Source organism: Heteronotia binoei, chromosome 21 (assembly GCF_032191835.1).
Source record: "Heteronotia binoei isolate CCM8104 ecotype False Entrance Well chromosome 21, APGP_CSIRO_Hbin_v1, whole genome shotgun sequence".
NCBI classification, from domain to species: Eukaryota; Metazoa; Chordata; class Lepidosauria; order Squamata; family Gekkonidae; genus Heteronotia; species Heteronotia binoei.
In genome coordinates, this window is record NC_083243.1 from 95,834,297 (window position 1) to 95,857,517 (window position 23,221).

At 42.6% G+C, this 23,221-nt stretch overlaps 1 protein-coding gene across 1 annotated transcript in view; it reads left to right on the forward strand.

The window, feature by feature from the left end:
- The first annotated feature begins 14,547 nt into the window (after positions 1-14,547).
- Positions 14,548-23,221, forward strand: part of AMBRA1 (autophagy and beclin 1 regulator 1) — a 415,934-nt gene continuing 407,260 nt past the window's right edge. Inside the window, exons 1-2 of the mRNA XM_060261137.1 lie at positions 14,548-14,747; positions 17,779-17,855. The gene's annotated coding sequence lies outside the window, so the exon portion shown is untranslated. The remainder of the gene's footprint in view (positions 14,748-17,778; positions 17,856-23,221) is intronic.

Genomic DNA, 23,221 nt, shown 5'->3' on the forward strand with positions numbered 1-23,221 from the left:
AGACTTATAGATTGGACTTCAGAAAGGCAAAATTCAATAAAACTATGCTGGGTAAAATCCCATGGTCAGAAATACTTAGGAGGAAGAGGGCTCAGGAGGGGTGGGAGTTTCTTAAAAGCAAAATACTGAAAGTGCAATCACAGACGATTCCTTTGAGAAGAAAAAATGGAAAAAGCCTAAAGAAGCCGAGATGGCTCCATAAACAGCTCTCTAAAGACTTGAGAAATAAAAAAAACTCCTTTAGGAATTGGAAGGAGGGCCTTATAACCAAGGATGAATATAAACAAATCACCAGTGCTTGTAGAGAAAAAGTTAGGAAAGCTAAAGCTCAGTATGAGCTTAGGCTGGCTAAAGATGCTAAAAACAACAAAAAAGGGTTCTTTTCTTATGTTCAGAGTAAGAAAAAGAACAAGGATATGGTAGGCTCATTGCGAGGGCAAGAAAGTGAAATTGTAACAGGTAATGAAGAGAGGGCGGAACTGCTCAATTCCTACTTTTCCTCAGTCTTCTCTTCTGAGGGAAACGGTGCTCAACATGGCAAAAACAGAACATATAAGGAGGGTATGAAGTTCCAACCTAGGATCAGCATAGGAGTAGTACATAAACCTCTAAAAGAGATTGTGGATGTAATTTCTGAGCCTCTGGCTATTATTTTTGTGAATTCTTGGAGAACAGGAGAGGTGCCGGAAGCTTGGAGGTGGGCGAATGTTGTTGCCATCTTCAAGAAGGGGAAAAAGTTTTAGAACAAATCATCAAACAGTCGATCCTGGAACATTTAGAAAGAGTGGATGTGATTATTAAGAGCCAGCATGGTTTTCTCAAGAACAAGTCATGTCAGACTAGCCAGATCTCTTTTTTTGAGAAAGTGACTACCTTGCTGGATCAGGGGAATGCTGTAGACATCGTTTATCTTGATTTCAGTAAGGCTTTTGATAAGGTTCCACATACTATCCTTGTTGACAAGTTGGTAAAATGTGGTTTGGATCCTGATACCGTTAGGTGGATCTGCAACTGGTTGACAGATCGCACCCAAAGAGTGCTTGTGAATGGTTCCTCATCCTCTTGGAGAGGAGTGACAAGTGGAGTGCCTCAAGGATCTGTCCTGGGACCTATTTTGTTCAACATCTTTATCAATGATTTGGATGAAGGAATAGAGGGAATGCTTATTAAATTTGCAGATTATACTAAATTGGGAGGGGTTGCAAACACAGAAGAAGACAGAAACAGGATACAGGATGACCTTGACAGGCTGGAAAACTGGGCTAAAACCAATAAAATGAATTTTAACAGGGATAAATGTAAAGTTCTGCATTTAGGTAGGAAAAATCCAATGTATGATTATAGGATGGGGGAGACTTGTCTCAGCAGTAGTATGTGTGAAAAGAATCTAGGGGTCTTAGTGGATAATACGTTGAACATGAGTCAACAGTGTGATGCGGTGGCTAAAAAAGGCAAATGCAATTTTGGGCTGTATTAACAGAAGTATAATGTCCAGATCACGTGATGTGATGGTATCGCTTTACTCTGCTCTGGTAAGACCTCACATGGAATATCGTGTTCAGTTTTGGGCACCACATTTTAAGAAGGATACAGACAAGCTGGAACGGGTCCAGAGGAGGGCAATGAAGATGGTGAGGGGTCTGGAGACTAAGTCCTATGAGAAAAGGTTGAAGGAGCTAGGGATGTTTAGCTTGGAGAGGAGGTGGCTGAGAGGTGATATGATCACCATCTTCAAGTACTTGAAGGTCATCTAGAGGATGGTGTGGAATTGTTTTCTGTGGTCCAGAAGGTAGGACCAGAATCAATGGGTTGAAATTAAATCAAAAGCGTTTCCGGCTCAACATTAGGAAGAACTTCCTGACCGTTAGAGCGATTCCTCAGTGGAACACGCTTCCTCGGGAGGTGGTGGGCTCTCCTTCCTGGGAGGTTTTTAAATAGAGGCTAGATGGTCATCTGACAGCAATGAAGATTCTGTTAATTTAGGGGGAGGTGTTTGTGAGTTTCCTGCATTGTACAGGGGGACTAGATGACCCTGGAGGTCCCTTCCAACTCTATGATTCTATGAACATTAAGATAGCAAAATCAGTTAAATGAATTCATAGGCTTGGCTGGTGTTTCCATGGTTCTGCCCATGGAGTGTGGTTTTCTTACTTCCCTCCCACTGCCGCCCCCATGCCTACTGTGAAAAGCTGTTCCTGGGGAACAGGCCCCCCCTGCATTATTTAAGGAGGCATTTGAAGCTTCAGTAGGAGGGAGGAGGTGAGAAGGGCTGGATCTACATATCTTTTGAGTGGGGGCAAGAATAAAAAATGTGCCCCCACTAAAAAAATGGTAGTGGAAGGGCAGCACCAGCACTAGAGTGCTGCTTCCCCCTGCGGGAGGGGGAACCTTGGGGCTGGTTTCGCACCTTGCCTTGCAGAGAGGTGGTGAAAAGCAGCCTATCTGCCTTCCTCCCCACTTAAAGACCCAGCTGGCCAAATCAGAGATGCAGGGCTGCTGGCTTGCTCCTCCCCTGCCCCCCGGGGGAGCTCCCAATTTGGCACCCCCTCAGGCAAACGCCACCCTCCTCCTCCCCTAGATCCAGCCCTGGAGGTGATAAAGGTGCAGTCTGCGCTTCTTCGGCCCATGAAAATGCTTCTCTGTATTCAAGCTGGTTGTATTCTGCTTGAAAATTTAAGTCCATTTTACATAGCACAGGACAACTGCACTATTAAATTGGATGCCCTTGGTCTCAGCTGAAAGTTTTTTTGAGCTCTCAAAAACAAGGGCAGTTGGCAGAAATTCAACATAAGAAGACAGACTTGTTCAAAAAGGAAGCAGTAGAACCACAGAGCCCCACTGTATACCTAGGGGAATAAAGGCAGAAAATTCCTATAATTAAAAAAAAAACATAAGTGGAAAGATTTAAGTGATGCCATTCCATTAACTGCTAACATGGATTAAGATACAAGAGGTACACACAGGTTCGCAATATGCTCTGTGGCTCAATTAAGACATGGGCTAATTATTAGATAGGCGGACAATGTATGGAGGAAAAGTAGCAGTGGAGTGCATTTTTTCCTAGCTCATTCTGCACCCAAAGACACACTGCACCAGATGCAGAGTATATTTGTGGCTGGAATTAGATTACCTAGTGTGTGTTTGGACCATGACAGTTTCCTGAAATATAGTCTTTATTTTGTCACACAGGCAGGGTCATAGCCAGTGGGGGGGGGGGGGGTCACAAGGGTAGTGCCTTCTATAGAATCTGCAGCACCCCCACCCAGTTTTCCCTAATCTTTCCCTTTTAGTGAAAGGGAAGATTGGGTGGGGGTGCTGCAAATTCTGGCACTGCCCCTGTGCCCCTACTGCTGGCAACAGCTCTGCACACAAGTTCAGTAGGAGCTTTTGAGGAGTGAAACAGCTATAGTTTGCATAGCCCTACATCTTCTGTGATGATGGAAACTTTTGACTTTGATAGTTTTTCCCAACCTGGCATCTAGGTGGTTTTAAGCCCTTGTAGAATGATTCAAGTGCTTTCTTCTATTATATCTAGTTACTAGACTGCAGTACAAGTTTGTTTTGTTGAGGACCAAAGATGAGCCTATTGTCATGGAACTGAAGATAGGAGTTAGAATGAACATCACAAAGGGATGAGCTGGACAAAAGAAACAAGAGGAAACCAAGGAGGCACTTTTCTGCTATGCTTTTGGTTTTTGTACATATGTGCTTACCTTTTAATAAATATTTTAAACATGCCTGCCTTGAACCTAAACTTATATCTCTGAGCACACATTCACCAGGGAAAAGTTCTCCTCCTGTAAGCAAGGCTTAAGCCAAAATAACCAAGATGACAGACTTTTAAAAAGAGCTTTACACCTTATCTTCGTTGCTCAGCTCCATTTTTTTTATCGTTTTAATGGTACAGATTAACAAAATGTTTCATTATTATTATGCTGGGCATAACTGTAAGATCCTGGAGAAAGGTGCATTAAAGCTGCCTATGGTTCTCAGTGAAGGTTGCTTTTTGTGACAGTGGTGGATAAGGCATGTTTTACCCTGTCTTGATTTCCTGACTGTACTTTATTTTCTCCAGAGAGTGGTGGCCACTTACATGACTGACAGGAGACAGGTATGGCTGAAGATATCATTTGGGGTAGGGGCTGCACTTGCCATATATCTGGTGGCTTCAATTTCTTCAGAGAGAGTGGATTTTCCTTCCCCCAGCAGTATAATTGCTTATAGTCCCATCCCATGAAACTCAATAGAGGTCTGTTCTGTGCATCAACCACCTAGAGTTTTATTTCTTAGTCATGGTAAACCCTACTACATGACAGAAAATTGGGAATCAACTTTTTATTAGTTGAAAAAAAATAAAAACTCATTTGTGGAAAATTCCTACTTTGTAAGGTTATTTTGCAAAATATGTAAAATAATTATTTCATTGTAATGGTTTGACATAATTCTATTTTAAAACATGCAAAAACATTAATAGAATGTACTGCTGTGATAATTAATGAAGGTATTATCTCTCTCTATCTGACTGCCATCATCATATGTGCTAATATATGCTAAGAAGCTAGAGTGAGGCAGAACTGATTAGAGATGCAAGTGCTTTCTTAAATTCAGACGTCTGCATGTGATGTGGGATCTTATGACACAATACAAATTATATTTGTATTGTGATTATGACACAGGACTTGCAGCAGCTCACAGTGAGATCATGGCAAAGCTATAAGTGGGTGTTAAAGAATAAAGGAGAATATGCTATTGAACCCAGTTTCTCAGTGTCCAAAGGATAGGGAAAGAATAATTACTTTAATTTGTTTTGATCCCAGGATAGGACAGTGCTTGTATAGTATGTAAATATATATGTAAATAATATATGTTTCACAGATGACAATGTACACAGATGAACACATTTTCTCCAGTATCTCAGTAGCTATAGAGATCACATGGGAAACAGCCTTTAAATAGTTTCTGCTCTGAGATTTGTGACATGGATGGAGGAACTTGCCTCATTGTATAAATTAGACCCGGTGTCCTTTATGCTTCTTTCCTTTTGTGAATTCACATTTTCAGCACACATACCTGAGATGTGATAATATAGTGGGTACAGCTAGGGCCATCAGAGGGATGGCAGGAATCAGCTAGGTATGCATCCATCATGCCTTTTTCCATTACAGCTGAGAATTCTCTCCCTGAATAACATTTGTACAGAATATAATTTGGGGGGGGGGGGGAGGGTTATTCCTTAGAGAGGCTTTGGAGTCTCTCAATATATGAATGTATATATGTGGTTACACATACATATATATGTACATATGTGGCTTAATAAGCAAGACCTTTCTATTCACTTGACTTTAAAATTGCCCTGACCCCAGCTTAGCCTGATCTTATCAGATCTTGGCTGCTAAGCAGTGTTGGCCGTAGTTAATATTTGGATGGGAGACAACCAAGGAAGTCCAGGGTTGCTACACAGAGACAGGCAATGGAAAACAACCTCTGAATGTCTCTTGCCTTGAAAACCCTATGATGGATTGCCATAAATCAGGTGCAACTTGATTGGGGGGGGGGGGATTTAAAATTATTTATTTATGCATTTATTTCCTAAATTTATACCATGCCTTTCTGCATTAGCTAATGGATTAAAAACTCCACAATAAAAACATCTTAAAAACCATTTAAACCAAGCAAAAAAACATTATTAAAACAAAACCAAAGCTAGAATCTACATTTAAAAAGGCAGAAAGGAAAGAACACTGAGAGAATGTCTAACAAAAAAGTCTTCACCGGCTGGCAGAACATGGCAATAGGAGGGTGTGGCAGAATTTGAATCATGGGGTCCTTGGCCAGTCTTGCATAAAGCTCATTATAGCAAAAGCAGACTTGGGTTCTTTCCATGAAGTATTGCCTGCATCTTATAAGAAATGGTGCCTGACTGTGACCTTCAGCATATGCAGAGTTTACATTCCTGTGGCTGAATGATGCCATCTCTTATCTCCATAGACAAAATTTTATGGATTAAGGTCATCTGTTCTAATCTGTTCTAATCTCTTGACTTTGTTCTGATGACCTAGGAGTGCTTAGGGGTCACAGTGTTCTTGAGAGGAGGGGCCTGGTTATCGGTATTCAGTTCCCTGCTTCACTCGGGCAAGAATGGTATATATACAGGGGTTTCTGAGGCCCTAGCGGGCAGCCAGGGAAGATCTCATCTTCATACTAGGTACCTGTGTACACTGTTTCTTAATAACTTGGATGCTTAGAGTACTCAGAAAGGCTCAATAAAATAGAGCATGATTTAAACTTGTGTCCTCTTCTTTTCCTGCTTGAACTTGGTATTCTTGCTGGCTCCCATCTAGCCCAGGAAACCCTGAAGGGGCTGCCTGAGACCCAGATGGACTCCTTGGTTCAGCTCCCCCCCCCCCATTTTTTTCCTCAACAGAGGGTACAGAGAAGGAAATACTTATCAAATTTGCAAATGACACTAAATAGGGAGGGGTAGCAAATATGGAAGACAGTCAGGACACAGGATCTTGAAAGGCTGAAAAACTGGACTAAAAAACATAAAATGAATTTTAATGTGGAGAAATATAAAGTTCTACATTTAGGTAGGAAAAATCCAATGCATAATTATAGGATGGGGGAGACTTCTCTTGGCAGTGGTATGTGCAAAAAGGATCTAGGGTCTTAGCGGACCCTAATGTGGGTAATGTGGTAACGAAAAGACAAATGCGATTTTGAGCTGTAGCAACATAAATATAGTATCCAGGTCACACAAAGGGATAACACTCTACTCTGCTTTGGTTAGCCCTCACATTGAGTATTGGGTTCAGTTTGGAGCACCGCAATTTAATAAGGATACAGACAAGCTGGAATGTGTCCAAAGGAGGACAATAAAGATGATGAGGGGTCTGGAGACCAAGTCCTATGAGGAAAGGTTGAAGGAGCTGGGCATGTTTAGCCTGGAGAGGAGATGACTGAGAGGTGATATGATCACTATCTTCAAGTATTTCAAGGGCTGTCATATAGACAGTGCTGGCCCTTGGTGCGTGACACCCAAGGCAGGCTACCTGCCCACCACCACTGCCCCCATCTGCCCACCGCAGCGTCGCAATGCGGCACCATGTTCTGTGCCCCCCCTGCATGATCAGAGAAGCAACAAGGCTTGACCCTACCTGCTTTCCAAGGGCCTGTGCTTCTTCTAAGTTGTTTGAAGAGCATGCTGGAGGGGGCTTCTCTCCCCTCACTTCCGGAACCAGAAGTGAGGGAGGAGCGAATCTTCTCCAGCGCGCTCTTCAAACAACTTAGAAGAAGCTTGGGCCCTTGCAAAGCAGGTAGGGCCAAGCCTTGTCGCGCCTCCAATTGGGGGGGGGGGGCTGAGCACAGCACTAGGGAAGGGAGGGTGGCGGCGGCAGCAGGGAGGAGAGACAAACAGTCAATTGTCTTGGGCGGGGGGAGTCCAATTCTGTGTCCCCCTTCCTGGTGGCCTAGGCCTTGTCTAGTGGGCAAGCTGGCCTTACATATAGAGGATGGTGCAGAGTTGTTTTCTGTTGCCCCAAAAGATCAGACCAGAAACAATGGGTTAAAATTAAATCAAAAGAGTTTTCAGTTAAACATTAGGAAGCACTTCCTGACAGAGTGGTTCCTCAGTGGAACAGGCTTCCTCAGGAGGTGGTGGGCTTTCCTTCTTTGGAGGTTTTCAAACAAAGGCTAGATGGCCATCTGACTTAGGCAGATCGTGAGAAAGGAGGGCAAGAAGCGTTGCATCAGTGCTTAGTTCTTGTGGCCCTTGCTTACATGTCCAAGGAATGCTGATTGCTGCTTTGGGGTCAGGAAGCAATTTTCTTTAGGCCAGTTTAGCCAGGGATCCTGGAGAGTGTGGGGTGTGTGTTTTGCCATCTTTTGTGCATGAAGCAGAGGTAACTGTGTGTGTGAGAGAGAGAGGGGGGGGTGTATTTGTGAATTTCCTGCATTGTGCAGGGGGTTGATGACTAGGGATGTGCAAAAAAAAAAAAATCAGTAGTACACGGATTCAGAAATATACGGGGGGGGGGGGGATATGGAATCCTGTATATTTCTGAATTCCGTAGTCGGAATAGCCGTATATACGGTAGATGCGCGGCTATTTCTGAATATACGGCCCTATTATACCCTATGGGCCATTGAAATCAATGGCAAATAGGGTATATTTGAAGCCGCCTGGAGGGAGGGGGTTTGAGGGAGAGCCCCCAAATTTTCAGGGGACCTGCAGGGGACTCTCCCCTACAAACCCCCCAAGTCCCAAAAAGATTGGGCCAGGGGGTCCAATTCCTGGGGCACCCAAAGCCAAACCTAACTTCACACCAGAGAATCTCTATAGGACCCAAATGCACTATATACATTTATCTACTCTATGAACCCTGCCACGCAAAACACAATCTACTCAAGGTCTGCTCTGCAGACCTGGCTGCAGCAAACCCAGATGCCAGCTCTCCAACCCTGCCCCAAAGAACGCGGGGAGAGCTGGCCAAGCAAAACAAGCCTGCTGGTTCTGGGTCTCTCACCCAGATGCCAGCTTCCCTGCCACAGAACACACAATCTACAGATGCCAGCTCTCCAGCCCTGCCCCAAACAACATGGGGAGAGCTGGCCAAGCACAACAAGCCTGCTGGCTCTGGATCTCTCACCCAAATGCCAGCTTCCCTGCCACAGAACACACAATCTACAGATGCCAGCTCTCCAGCCCTGCCCCAAACAACACGGGGAGAACTGGCCAAGCACAACAAGCCTGCTGGTTCTGGGTCTCTCACCCAGGCACCAGCTTCCCTGCCACAGAACACACAATCTACAGATGCCAGCTCTCCAGCCCTGCCCCAAACAACACGGGGAGAGCTGGCCAAGCACAACAAGCCTGCTGGTTCTGGGTCTCTCACCCAGGCACCAGCTTCCCTGCCACAGAACACACAATCTACAGATGCCAGCTCTCCAGCCTTGCCCCAAACAACACGGGGAGAACTGGCCAAGCACAACAAGCCTGCTGGTTCTGGGTCTCTCACCCAGGCACCAGCTTCCCTGCCACAGAACACACAATCTACAGATGCCAGCTCTCCAGCCCTGCCCCAAACAACATTGGTAGAGCTGGCCAAGCACAACAAGCCTGCTGGTTCTGGGTCTCTCACCCAGGTGCCAGCTTCCCCCTCCCCCAAAACCAGAACCAGGAAAAGGGACAACAGGAGAAGGCCAAGAAACTCAACTGTTAAAAAAGTGGCCTTTTAAACAAAGAAAATTAGGCCAAACAGCCCCCCCCCCCCCGAACCAGAAGAGAACAACAGCAGCACAACACTTTTCACTCATGGGACATGATTTTTTATGATTTTTCACTCCTGGGACAAGCAAGTATTACACCATCTTTTCTACTTCTTTCACATGGATATAGTTTTAACGAATAGCAGCTTCATTAATCTCTTCCCTCCTTCCTCATCCACCATTTCTAAGGATTAAGAGCAGAGAGTCTAAAGCTAGAATGCATTGCCTTTTGAGTCATCATCCACCATTTCTAAGGATTAAGAGCAGAGAGTCTAAAGCTAGAATGCATTGCCTTTTGAGTCTGCAGGATAATACTGGTGAGCAAATAAGACTGAGGTTTCCTTCACCCAACAAAGTTTTCTTTCAGGTACAGTAAATGTTCCTATAGCATATAGCTGAGATCAGCGCTGGCCCTGACACTAGGCAAATGCCTATGGCACCAGCCTTCTGGGGGTGCCAAATTGGGTGCTCCATGTGACTCGATGATATTGTCAGTGCGGGTGGGGATGCCAGAAGTTAGCCTTGCCTAACTTCTGGCATCCCTAGGGCCACCCCTGGCTGAGACCATGCCGATGACCCGGCCTCCAATCAGGCAACGGACCTAGTGTCATCCATGGTGACTCTAGGACTCTCTCAATTTGTTACAACCCCCACTCACCAGACTGGGCACATGTTAGACTTGATCTTTGCGGCCAGGGTTATGGTGGACGATGTACCACAAAAGCAGTGCCATGGTCCGACCACCTCGCTCTCAGGGCTCGTATGGACATTCCACCCCAAACCTGCTTAGGCGACGAGCGTATTATGGCTCGCCCGTGGAGCCAAATGGACCCGGAAAGGTTCCAGATGGCTCTACGGGATCCCTGGCCCTCTGGCGATTCCCTCGATTACCTGACTGAGACCTGGAATAGCCGGCTCTCTAGGGCAATTGATGAGATCGCCCCCCGACACCCTGTGCGACTTCGGACAAGGCTGGCTTCATGGTATAACCCGGAATTACGCTAGCTGAAACAGGGTCTCAGATGGCTAGAGAGGCAATGGCGACGTACTCGAGACGAAGCGACTAGAGCATCTTATAGAGAATTTATGAGGTCCTATGAGATGGCAGTCAAGGCCGCAAAGAAGATGTACTTTGTGGCTAAGATTGCGTCTGCAAATTTGCGCCCGGCACAATTGTTTAGGATAATTCGGAATCTCACTACTTTGCCACAAGGCAAACCAAACATTAAGGAATTAGAGATAGGCTGTGAGGCATTTGCGAAATGTTTTGCAGAAAAAGTCCAATCACTCCGCCACGACTGCCCCACCATACTGGATACAGTATGTAGACTCAAGGCTCAGTGCCTGTCTTCTGGTTTGATCCTGGATCATTTCGACCCTCTCAGTTTGGAGGAAGTTGACAGAATCCTCTCTGCTGCACGCCCAACAACTTGTGATCTGGACCCATGCCACTCTTGGCTAATTAAAGCTTGCCAGGAGGAGCTAAGATGTCCTGTTTGGGACATCATAAATAGGTCTCTCTCTGAGGGTCTTTTCCCAACCCCTCTGAAGAAGGCAGTGGTCCGCCCTCTCCTGAAAAAGGTTACATCAGATCTAGCCAAATTGGCGCATTACCGGCCGGTCTCAAACCTGCCCTTTTTGGGCAAAGTTATAGAGAGGGCTGTGGCATTGCAGTTGCAGAGTTTTCTGGATGATGCTTCCACCTTAGATCCTTTTCAGTCCAGCTTCCGCCCGGGCCATGGGACAGAGACAGTGTTGGTCGCTCTCATGGATGATCTCCAGCAACATCTGGATCGCGGTGGTGTGGCGGTATTGCTGTTGCTAGACCTATCGGCAGCGTTCAATGTGGTCGATCACCAGCTGCTGACCCGCCGCCTCACCGACGCAGGGATCCAGGGGTTAGCCCTACAGTGGCTTTCCTCTTTCCTTGAAGGTCGGGGACAAAGGGTGGCGATTGGGGGAGAACTGTCCCAGAGGCACCCACTTAATTGTGGGGTGCCCCAGGGGGCAGTTCTCTCTCCGATGTTATTTAATATCTATATACGCCCCCTTGCACAAATTGCCCGGAGATGTGGGCTGGCTTGTCACCAGTATGCTGATGACACCCAGCTCTATCTATTGATGGGCGGCCGAACTGGCGACGTCCCTGTAAATCTGGACCAGGCGTTGCAAGTCGTGGCAGATTGGATTAAGCTGAGTGGGCTGAAATTGAATCCAGCGAAGACAGAGGTCCCTTCCAGCTTTTGATGGGGCGCCATTGGTACCAGTGCACGAGGTCAGGAGCTTGGGAGTGCTACTGGAGTCTTTCCTGACAATGGAGGCCCAGATAGCAGCCGCTGCCAAATCCGCCTTTTTCCACCTTAGGCAGGTGAGGCAGTTGGCCCCCTTCCTGGAACGCGGCGACCTGGTAACAGTCACCTCGAGGTTAGGCTACTGTAATGCCCTCTACATGGGGCTGCCCCTGTACCGAACTCGGAAAGTGCAGCTAGTGCAGAATGCAGCAGCCAGACTGCTAGTGGGACTACCTTGGTGAGAACATGTGCGGCCTAGGCTGCGGGAACTGCACTGGCTGCCAATTGTATACCGAGTTCGTTACAAGGTGCTGGTTATCACTTTTAAAGCCCTATATGGCCGAGGACCTGCCTACCTTAGGGACTGCCTCTCTCCATATGTTCCCCAGAGAGCACTGCGTTCCAGCTCACAAAATCTTTTGGAAATCCCTGGGCCTAAGGAGGCCAAATTAAAAACAACCAGGAAGCAGGCCTTCTCTATAAAGGCACCCCAATGGTGGAATCAGCTACCGGAAGAGGTGTGGGCCCTATGGGATCTTAATCAATTCTGTAGGGCTTGCAAAACCACCCTCTTCCAACTAGCCTTTTAAGATGAAACCTAGAAATTAACATCAGCCATTTTGTATAAACTGCGATTGTTGCACCATTGTACTATTTTTTAGATTAATAATTTTAATGTTAACGTATATATTGTATTTAATTACCCTGTTTATTGATTGTATTATTTTGTTTTATTGTTATACCATGATATTCTATATCATGCCTTGTAAGCCGCCCTGAGCCTGCCTCGGTGGGGAGGGCGGGGTATAAATAAACTTATTATTATTATTATTAGGTCAGTCAAGGTACACCACCACAAATGGTTGGACTTGTGAAAGAGCAAAAAGATACTGGCAGATGATTCAACGAGAGATTTCTAAGATCTTGGGATATGAATTTAACAAAGTTGCAAAGACTTTTCTGTTGGGATTACAAATGGAAAAATTTCCAAAAGAAGATAGAACTTTAATCTGGTACTTGCTCTCAGCTGCTAGGACATTGTATGCACAGTTGTGGAAGCAAGAAAAAAATACCAGAGAAATGGGATTGGATGGTAAAAGTTATGACATGGACTGAAATGGATAAGTTAACAAGAACCTTAAGAGACTATGATTTAGAAGTATTTAAGATGGAGTGGAAAAAGTTCAGAAGATACGTAGAAAAAGAGTTGAAAATAAAAGGACATTGGACAATTTTTGATAATGACTAAGTACAAGAGGGAGGAGGATATTAATTTTGGTTCTTATTAATTAAGGGAACCTTTAATATTAAGATTTTAAGTATATAACACCGGCGGGGGTCAAGTAACGGGGGGAGGGGTGGGTAGAAAGTAATATATGGGATAGATTAAAAAAAAGTAATTATTAATGATGTAAGAAATTGAAATTTATTACCATATGTTACTAATAAAATTGTTTGAAGCACAAGGTACACCACCACAAATGGCAGAAATAAATAAATTTATGGTCTCATAAATTTGATACAGTTCAAATCTGAGCACAATGTTCTTGTCATATGAGTGTTATTGGCTGTTGTGCAGTGGCTGACTTGAAGAAAAGGGTGCTAGCATCCTAGAGTTCAATGGTCATCACTTCTCTACTTTTTCTCAAGAAAATCAGTCTTCTCTGTTGGTTCTTGTGCTTTTTCTTAATTCCACCATCCTTGTATATATCTGCAGCATGGTTTTAAGCATCTTACTAATATGTAAATAATGGGACTTTCAAGTAAAGAGCTTTAGAATTACAATCTCTTAACTCCAAACCACATTATGGCTATTGTTCAGCTTTTAATAACATGATATTGTGCAAGAATTTGTTAATATACTGCATTTCATCTGTAAATACATACTTACCAAAACTGGTCATCGGTGGGATTATCTGAAAAAAGCCATTGTTTGGTAGTCAGTAGTGCTTTCAGTTACTGTACCTAACATTATTTGTGCCTTAGCATATGTGATTTATTTAAATATTTGTATCTCACCTTTCCACTTGCTAGTCTTCCAGACATTCAAAGAGTACTGGAAACATCAGCACGCCTCTCCTTCACATAATCTCTCCTCTGTGCTATCACCCTACCAACATGCTACGTGTGTATGCTACATACTGTCAAGTTACTTCTGATTTATGGCAACCCTATGAATTAACAATCTCCAGAATGTCCTATCATGTTCAGTTCTTGCAAACTGAAGTCCGTGGCTTCCTTGATTGACTCAGTTCATCTCATGTTGGGTCTTCCTCTGTATTCAGCTTTTCCTAACATTATTGTCTTTTCTAGTCAGCTTTTTGCCTTGACCAAAATATGATAGCCTCAGTAGTTTTAGGTGGGGAGAATTACTTCCAAGCAAATGTGCACAGGAGGCCTCCTTTTCCTCTTCTTGAGAAACTCTAAAAGAAGTTCACTGACATCTTAAAAAGTAACGAAATGTCTGCCAATATGAGTTTCTGCCATTCAAAGCTCATTTCATAGGACTGGGATGCAGATTATATGAGAAAGTCTGCAAATGAAAACTAGAGATGCGTGGGAAGTTTCTGGAGAACATCGAAGAAACAGAGGTTTGCTCATAACACAATCAACCCGTCTTTTGAAAGCCCCACGAGATTCTTGTTTTTAAAAGTGAGTCAGACTTTACGGAACGCACCCCTAGGAACATGACCATGATAGGTGGAATACTGTCTCCTGGATTTGTTTCTCCATGCACCAGGAAGAATGACATCTAATGTTTAGCTGTAGCATGTTGTTGGGTTTTCCGCACATGCCAGCCTCCGCTCCCTTTCGGGTCCAGTTTTCCTACCGACGGCTGCAGGACTGCCCGATCTCGCTCTCTGGGTTCCATTTGTCAGTACTGCTCTCTCCTTCACAGATGTTTGCTCGATTGGTTCGGCGCTCGTTCACGGCGGCTCGGGACTCGGCTGCTAGCTCCTGCCTCGGCTGATTGGTGCTCGACTAGCCAACCTGGCCTTGGTAGTAACTCGGAGCGGCAGTGGCGGTGGAGGCTGCAGTGAGAGAAGGAGGCGGTGGTGATTGCTGTCGGATTTTGGGTGGCATTTTGGGATTGAGTCCGGACCAGTTCGGCACCGGTTACGTCGCCGCACCCTCCTCCGGTCTTATCCTGAACCTAGTGTGCCCGGCCTTGGTCATTCCCTGTCCCAGGTAGGCTCCGGGCCTAGAGGCTCCGGGCCTGGTTCTTTTTTGGGGGTTGCCAGGCTCTTTTCAGCTAGCCGGGAAGATGCAGCAGCAGCCCGGGCGAGTGGGGTGGAAAGCAGATCGGCAGGGGGGTTGGGGAGCCCGTGTGGAGGGGTGTCTCGCGTGGATTGGTGGGGATTGGGGTCAGTTCTCGTCTGGTCTCTCCACCCCGCCCTTCTCACGAGTAGGTGCTTGGCTGCTTCATCCACTCCCTCCTGTTTGTCAGAATTCAGCATCAATTGTCTTGGGACAGGGAGGGAGAGGATCCAAGATTCACCCAGTGGTGCTTCCAGGGCCATCAGTTCTAATCTGAATATGAGGAAGATCTTGTTTGGTTGTGCTTTTTCGGTCATCTATACTATTCTGGCTTCTTTTAGCATACATGAAGTCACCTGAAGATCTTTTCTCTCTTCTCCCTTTCGTTCCTAATTTCCTCTTTGCGAACAGACAGATGATCAGCTCAGCTAACACACTGGTCCTAAATTCAATTAGAGGTATTTTCACAGGAAGGGAGTTTAGTCATATTCATTATGAATGAAGCAAGTTTTCTCAGGTACCTCAGATCTTTCCGATGAGATTAAATAAGTAACTAGTTTTCCTGAATGTGTTTGTGTTGATCACTGTCAGAGAATGATGCTATAATACAGCCTTAAATTATGGTAGTTTACTGTACAACAGCAAGCAAGCCATAATGCCCTTCTATCATTCCCTATGTTTCCTGGTAGCACACATTTAAAATCTTAATTGCTTTAGTTGCTGCAAAACACTATCTAGGCTGGCAGGTTATTATTATACATAAATAGGAATGATACATTTGTTTTCTTTTGTAATCTTGAGATAGCTATCCTAATATAGTATGTCATCCTTTGGGTCTTTTCAGACTATAATTGTATTATGCAATGAATATGAATATATCAGTTGTGACCCAAGTGCTTTTTCCTACCTGATGTATCTGAAACCGAAAAATAATATTCTACCAACAAAAATGTACAATATTTTTGTGGGTAGAAGGATTTTGTGATAAGTGTTTAGTTTGTTTCTAGTATTTTCTATTAGTTATTGCAGCCAACTCTATAAAGTGATGTCTGCAATGTGGCTGCATGAATATCATGGGTGGTTAGTGCTTGTGACATACTTTGTTAGGAGTGATACCCCACATACCATTCTGTATATTTCAAAAGTTTTTTTCCTGTTCTTTAGAAAAATCTTCAGAGGCTGAGCATTTCTACACTGTTCCAGCCTGTCATGAGATGGCACATGTAGACTTTTTAATATCTTTCTTTTCTGTAGTAATACCTCTGCTACTTCATACTCTGTTTCATTGTAAACTTTGTTTTTAAGGTTCTGTTCTCCCCTTTTTTGGAACTGTAATGAGTGATTGTGTGAATAACATAAAAGCCATTGTCAGTTTCACTTCTCTTCATTTAATATGTAGTAAGCAAAATTGACAGAACTCCTTAGAGATTGCTGTTCCCCCCCCCCCCCAAAAATAACAAATTATTTTCCCCCATCCATATCACTTTTCAATTAGTGGGCATTTTCAGTAGTTATATCAAAACAGAAACCACCTGATATTGTGTTCCTGTGCTTATAAATTGGTTTACAAAACCTGATTTTACAATTCACCTTGATCATGAGGCAATTTAAAATTTTCTTTCTCCTTTAATTCAGTTAAGAAAACTACTTCGGGTCAATGCATAGGGTTTTATAACCACTTCCACTCTATTGATCCATAAATACATAATACTTGAGTTCCTAGTAGTTCAGCCTACTGCCTTTAGGTGTAGGCTATATCTAAAGCCTCTCTAACAAATATTATTCCTCTGTGGGGATTGTGTCTTTTTTTGGGACAAATTTCAAAGGAAATAAATTCCATAAATATCTTTGGTTATTCTTTTTATATTTTGATCTTATAATTAGTAAATATGCCAAAATTTAATTTAAATGTCCTTTTTGTAGTATATACTTGCTGCTTCTTGACCTGGCTGGGGTAAATTTTTTGCTTTCTGAAAATTTCATATTTTTTGGCACTGTTGGTATATTGCTTCTTTCTCAAGATGTTGGTCCTTTCAGCCAGTCATATGACCAAAGAACAATTGCAATAAGAACCTGGACATTTAGATTCAGACTACTGTTTCCACAGGCACAAGGTTTTCTGCCTGCAGAGGTCAATTTTGTGCCCCTCTCCCTCCTGTGGCTGTCTGAAATGCCCCTTTTCACCTAGAAACAAAGTTTTGGGAGGCATTTCAGGTTGTCACAGGAGGATGGTAAGTGGGAAAATCATCCTGCACTGCACCTGTAGGAGCACTAGCCTGGGTTCTACTCTGAATATTTCAGGTCTCAAACTGTTGCTAGTAACTAATGTATAGTGAAAATGAGAGGATACTGGGAGATTGCTTGATTGTTAAAGTTATTGAACTATAAAACTGTGCCATTAAGTGGACTAATTAGGACAAGAATGAATAGATCATGTTGTAATAATATTAGCAGTCACATTCCAACACTAAGGAACTGTATTAATGCCTTCTAATATAGTAGGCTCTTTTGTATTGGTACATGCTGAAATATGAAAATTGAAAGTTACGGGATATCATATTGGGTGATAGTGTACACCTGATCTTATGGAAGAGCCTGGCTTGAGAAGTGTGGGGACTTTTTCAGTAAGGGAGCAAGTACCTTTGAATTCAGTGGGAGTTCTAAGAAAACATAAAAAGGATTAGGGTTGACTTTTAATACTCTGAAATATGCTCATTACTAGGGATCTTGCTCAATATATTGGTTTCACAAAGCCCCCCCCCCTCCGAATATTGCTTTTCATTTGGCATCTTTCAGTCATAACGTTTACATACCTTAAATCTTGGTTCAATGAACTGACCTTAATGAAAAATTTCCTTTCAAAGGTTTTCTATGACTGTTTTGCCAGGGTTGCCATTTTTTACCAATATGAAATACTCCCTCCCATACCAAAGCTTAATTTTTTTGTTTATCTCTTCTTTAGATTGTTGTTCCGAAATGCGCTAGTTTCAAAACCTGGTTAAGTTGTATTATCTGTGAATCAGCTTTTCCTTTATTTAGGTAAGTGGCTTTTTCTGGATAAATTTCTCAATATTGTTTATTAACTATATATATTTTGAGTTCTAAACAAGTAGATAATCTTGTCTATAGACATTTATTTAGAAACATTTATTGGTTTGAGATAGTAATAAACATCTAGGACTAACACTGCAATACCATGTCTGCTGTTCTTATTCTGTTAAGGTAACAGCTAACGCAACACACAGTGGGGGGAAAGACATTGATCAAAAGACCACTTTCTGGAAGTGGCAGTGTACATGAAAATCTCCAATGAACAAGCTGTTGTTTTTCTTCTTTAAACAGCTAATGGCTTCAAAATTAGTCTCATGATTTCAAACCCATGGAGTGTAAATGTCATGAGCCTCCTCACCTAAACTAAAACAGGGTATGGTCAGGATGTTACATTGTAGATAACTCTGCATACGGTTGCATAAGTACATTTGTTTGTATGTGAATTTTCTGACTCTGCAGTTTAGTTAATCACTTTCCAGTCCACAAGTGATTGTAGTAGGGTCAGGGAGATCTAGCTCAAGGTAAATGACATGGCACAGTCTGGCTCAAGCTTTATCTTCTTTGTACTGTAAAAGGAATGGTGGGGAGTTTAATGGTATCCAAGCAAATTTTTTTTTTTGGGGGGGGGCTCTCTGGAATACTGATCAGGTTCTGCCCACCTTCCACTTCCACAAATTGTTTGATAAAGATACTGTCCAGTGGATGAAATATGGTTTCAATAGTCCATTGTCCCCCCTCCATTGTAATGAGGCACAATTATGTCTTTTGTATTCACTTTTTAAAGTGACTAATAAAAATTTAACATTTCTCCCTGTTCTTTTCCTAAAGCTGTATCTTATGTTCTCCCCTACCACCAAAAGCAGAATCAGTTTTTAAAACCTTGAAAAATGCTTTGGAAAGGAGATTAATAACCTTATCAGTTCCCAGCCAGTCAGCAATATGTTTAGCCAATTTCTGCAATAAAAAGGAGGGGCAAGATTTCTCCAAGCTTAGATCAGGGGAAAAAGATTATCTAACCAAAATGTTGGGAATGTGCTTCGACAGTAGGAATACCTGGATGTATCCTGAGACTAAGTGATGCTGTTTTATATTGACTCTCTCAGTAGACAATAAAAAGTCAGCCCCTAGACCAGCAAGTCCTCCAGCTTTTGATTTGGAGGCCTTGGAGGAAAGTACATGTCTGCTCATGAGTGACCCTGTGATTTGCTCCTTGTGGGAACATAGGCAAAGAATGGTTCTGGAGAGAGCTGCCAACATTAAACATAACTGCACTTCCTTTGATGCCAGGAACATTGATGTAGCACATGGTTGCTATCAGAGTTAGAGAAGAATTTTATTGTATTTACATCATTTTTAAAGGATCTCTTTCCACTGACCCCCACAGTTATGCATTGGTAAAAAACAGTCATTCATAAAATTCAAATAGCTTGATAAAATATTGTGCAAAGCCAGCAAACACTATTAACTAGTGCAGTAGATAGAAACTAAATCACACTAACAACTTATTTTGGAATGACCCACATTTTCATCTGATTGTGAATAGTCATCACAGTGGAGCACATGCAGGCTTCCATTGGACGTACAGTCCACAGAAGGTCTCTGGCTTCTTGGTTAACACAGCTGCGGGAAAGGAGGGATATGGAACAGAACCTTCCCAACAGATCTGACATCATCTGTCTGCTGTTAGAACTGACTATTAACGCCTTCCTTCTGCTTGCCATTTCTTTTAAAGGCTGTTCATATTTTTTGTTCTGTTACGTTTCTAGTAATAAAGGTCTTAGATAAGACTCTAAGGATTATGATTCAGGGAGTAGCTATGTGTGTATAACAGCAAAATTAGATGAAAGTCCAGCAACAATAAGATTTGCAGTTTATTTCAACATAAGCTTTTTATCAGAACTCACTTTATCAGATGCAGTGTGGTTCAGTTGTGCATTCCCTACATTTGAAAAATTTATTTTACAGCATTTATACCCCACCTTTCTGTCCAAACACTTTTTTAAAGGCAGCCCCATGTGGAGTACATTGTGGTATTAGATGCAAGAAGTGGTGGTATGAAGAAGGTTGGGGGATACAAGCTGAGTGATCAAAGAAATGTAGCAACAGCTGATTCTAGATTTTTTTAAAAAATGAGTTTATGGGTAGAAAAAGAAATCACAGGTAGTATATGGAAAAATTCAATCCTTGTTGAGGAACCAGTTGACTTGGGCAAAAGACTAAGTGATGTTTAAAACCTAAACACATCAGAATAGTGACACATGTTCCTGGCATAATCTAAAATACTTAGTGGTTAGTCATTATTTAGATTTTTGAGAGCAGGTGTCCCATTGGGCTGTTTATCAATGGGCCACTGAGAGTTCATTTCTTCATATAGGATCAGATTGGGTTTGGTTGTTATAAATTGTTTGCAGATGGTTCATGCTAGCCTTTCAGGACTGTTGTATTGATCCTGATGTGACAGATTTTTGGAAAGCAGTGCCATTCTTCTCTAGACAGTCTATCCATTTATGCCCTAAGATTTCCCATTAGCTTACAGTATCTTGAGGTATAGCAACACAGGCACTTCAGTTTTAGATAACCAAGGATTGTAGGGGCAAGGTAATAGCACAGGTATTGCAGCACCTAACAGGCACCTTGTGAGGTTGGTGGGGCTCAGAGTTCTGAGAGGACTTTGATTGGCTTGAGGTCACCCAGTAGGCTTCAAATGGAGGAGGGGCAAATCAAACCCAGTTCTCCAGATTAGATTCTGCTGTTCTTAACCACTGTGCCATGCTGGCTGTCCCTTGTATGTCTCCAGAATACACCAGAGCTTCCTTATCTGGCTGTGCTTTTATATAGAAATGCCCAAAGAGGCTTACAGAGGTATATAAAATAAAAATACATTATAAACAAGTAATCAATGATAGAGTCAAACCCATTAAAACAGCAGATTTTTAAAAAAACAATAAACCACCTGCTGCTGGTCATTAAAAGGTATGATAAACAATTTCAGTAAGAGCAATCCCAGCAATTAACGACAGTTGTCAAACCCTGAATTAACCGGACAATTAATGGAGACTGGGCAACCTCCCCAATGTTTGACATTCAGAATCCTGAGGAGTGATACTGATAATCTGACAGTGCCGAGGTGCTCCTTGAAATTTATTGGTTTTAATTGCTGTTTTACTGTTTTAAAATGTTGTTATCCACCCTGAGCCAGTCTGGGAAAGGGCAGAATATAAATTATCTAAATAAATAAATCGTATGTCCTGTAGAGCAATGATTCTTAAATGATGGGTTGTTCATTATGAATAAAATCATTAAAAATAAATAAAGATAAAATTATGACTGGACAGGGGTTTAACATACTGGTAGCTAATGGAAAACCACCACATAAAAAGTCTGCCAAGGAAACATCATGATGTGACATAACCCCGTGGATTGGTAATGACTTGGTGCTTGCACAGGGAATTACCTTTACTTTTTTAACTAAGGCTGCTTTTCATGGTCTGTAGAACTGAGAAGAAGGAATGGGAATGATGCCTATGCTTCTTCTCCCCTAAATGAAAGGTAGGGTCAGAGAGTCAGAGAAGAACATGGGCCTGTTCTTGTGTTTCTTATGGAAGTAGTGGAAGAGGAAATATAATCAGTTCTATGGATTATGTGAACTAGTCTGAAAGACCAAGGATGGAATGGATGATATGAGCTGCAGAGTAGCTTGTGTATTCCTCAAGAGATCGAGAAAAATATTGCAACAAGATGTGTTCCAACTTCTTTCAGGTTTTTATTTCATAGGATTTTTCATTGTGCTGCTTAGCTGATAGCTTTATTTCTGGTTCTCCTTTTAGTTCATGTTATGTTTCTAGGATAGGGGAAAACCCTGGTAATGTTCTGGGGGAATATTCTTTGTTACTTAGAAGTAGCTCTCATTAAAGAAAAGGTTAGTGACCTCTCAAATAGATTCATTGGTCTTATACAGAATCCTGCTGATATGTCACCTTAGCAAAATGTCTGGGAGCTGCTAAACTTAGTTTCAAGTATGACTAACCTTTCCTGTTATGATTAGGCATGTGATTCAACACATCTTTAAAGGAAGTTTGTGTTTGAAAGAAACTAAGCCTAGGTATCTCCCCCCCCAGCTTACATTTAATGCATCCAGGACCATTCATTTTCTAATTAAGATTAAAAACCCCACCAGATTGAGCTCAAAATAGATTATGAAAGTTAATCAAATGTATCCAATTAACTTATTTCATGTAAATTTGATTTGTTATGTCTGAAAGCAGAGCGATTCCTTTGGAAGGTACCAGCAAGGATTCTCTGAGCTAACGTTTCTTAGCAAAGGAAGCTTCTCTTCTGATGACTACTTAAACATATTCCTCTTAATAAGCAGCTGTTGCCTTGGCTCAGCAATTTAGAAGTTGTTTTCCGTAAGGTTAAGTTTATAATTAACCCCACCTCCCATTTCATACTTTTTTGTCTGGTTGTTTATAATACTTGATAGTGAGTATTGTTTTAATTGTATCCTTTAATGCTGGCCACTTTGCAGATGAATGTGGGGCCAGCCCTACCCATAGTTAGAATTCTACAAATACACAAAATACCCAGGATTGCCAAATTATAATTTTAAACTTTAATTGGGGAGGAATGTCCCACAACTTATTGAATAACTATTTGGATTCATTTCCCAGCTTGCTTGTGATACCTCTGGCTTTCATTGAGCTTTGGGAAACCAGCATTTGGTGTTAGTGCCCCTCCCAGACATCAGGTGCTAGGTGGATAGCTGATGCTTGGGAGAGGGCATCAAATTGCAGCTGTTTCCAGAAAGGACAATGTGAGGTGCAGGCCTCAGCCTTGTAAATGTCTTGCTTGCTGCAGTGGCCATAAAAGAGCTGAGTAAGCAGCGAAGTGGTGAGGGAGCCAGTGGTGGGGCGCTGGAGCACAGGCAGGCATGAGAAGTGGAATGCAATTTCCCTTCCCTTGTGAATCCCAGCAATTAAAAGTAGTGGAAACTAATCTCTCCTATTTTAAATAGCTCAGCGATCATATACACATAACAATCTATAAAACAGTATTAAAAGTATAACAAATAGAGGATCTTTCTGCTTGCTAGATGTCTAGCACAATTGTTTATTGCAGAAGTGGCCAATGGTAGCTCTCCAGTTGCTTTTTTGCCTACAACTCCCATCAGCCCCAGCCAGCATGGCCAATGGCTGGGGCTGATGGGAGTTGTAGGCAAAAAGCATCTGGAGAGCTACCATTGGCCACCCCTGGTTTATTGCATGGTGCTTGAATTTGTGTTATTTAGAAAACAGGCATCTTGCTTGGAAGGAAAAGATGCAGGTTTTCTTTGTAGACTGTTAATTGTGAGCCAC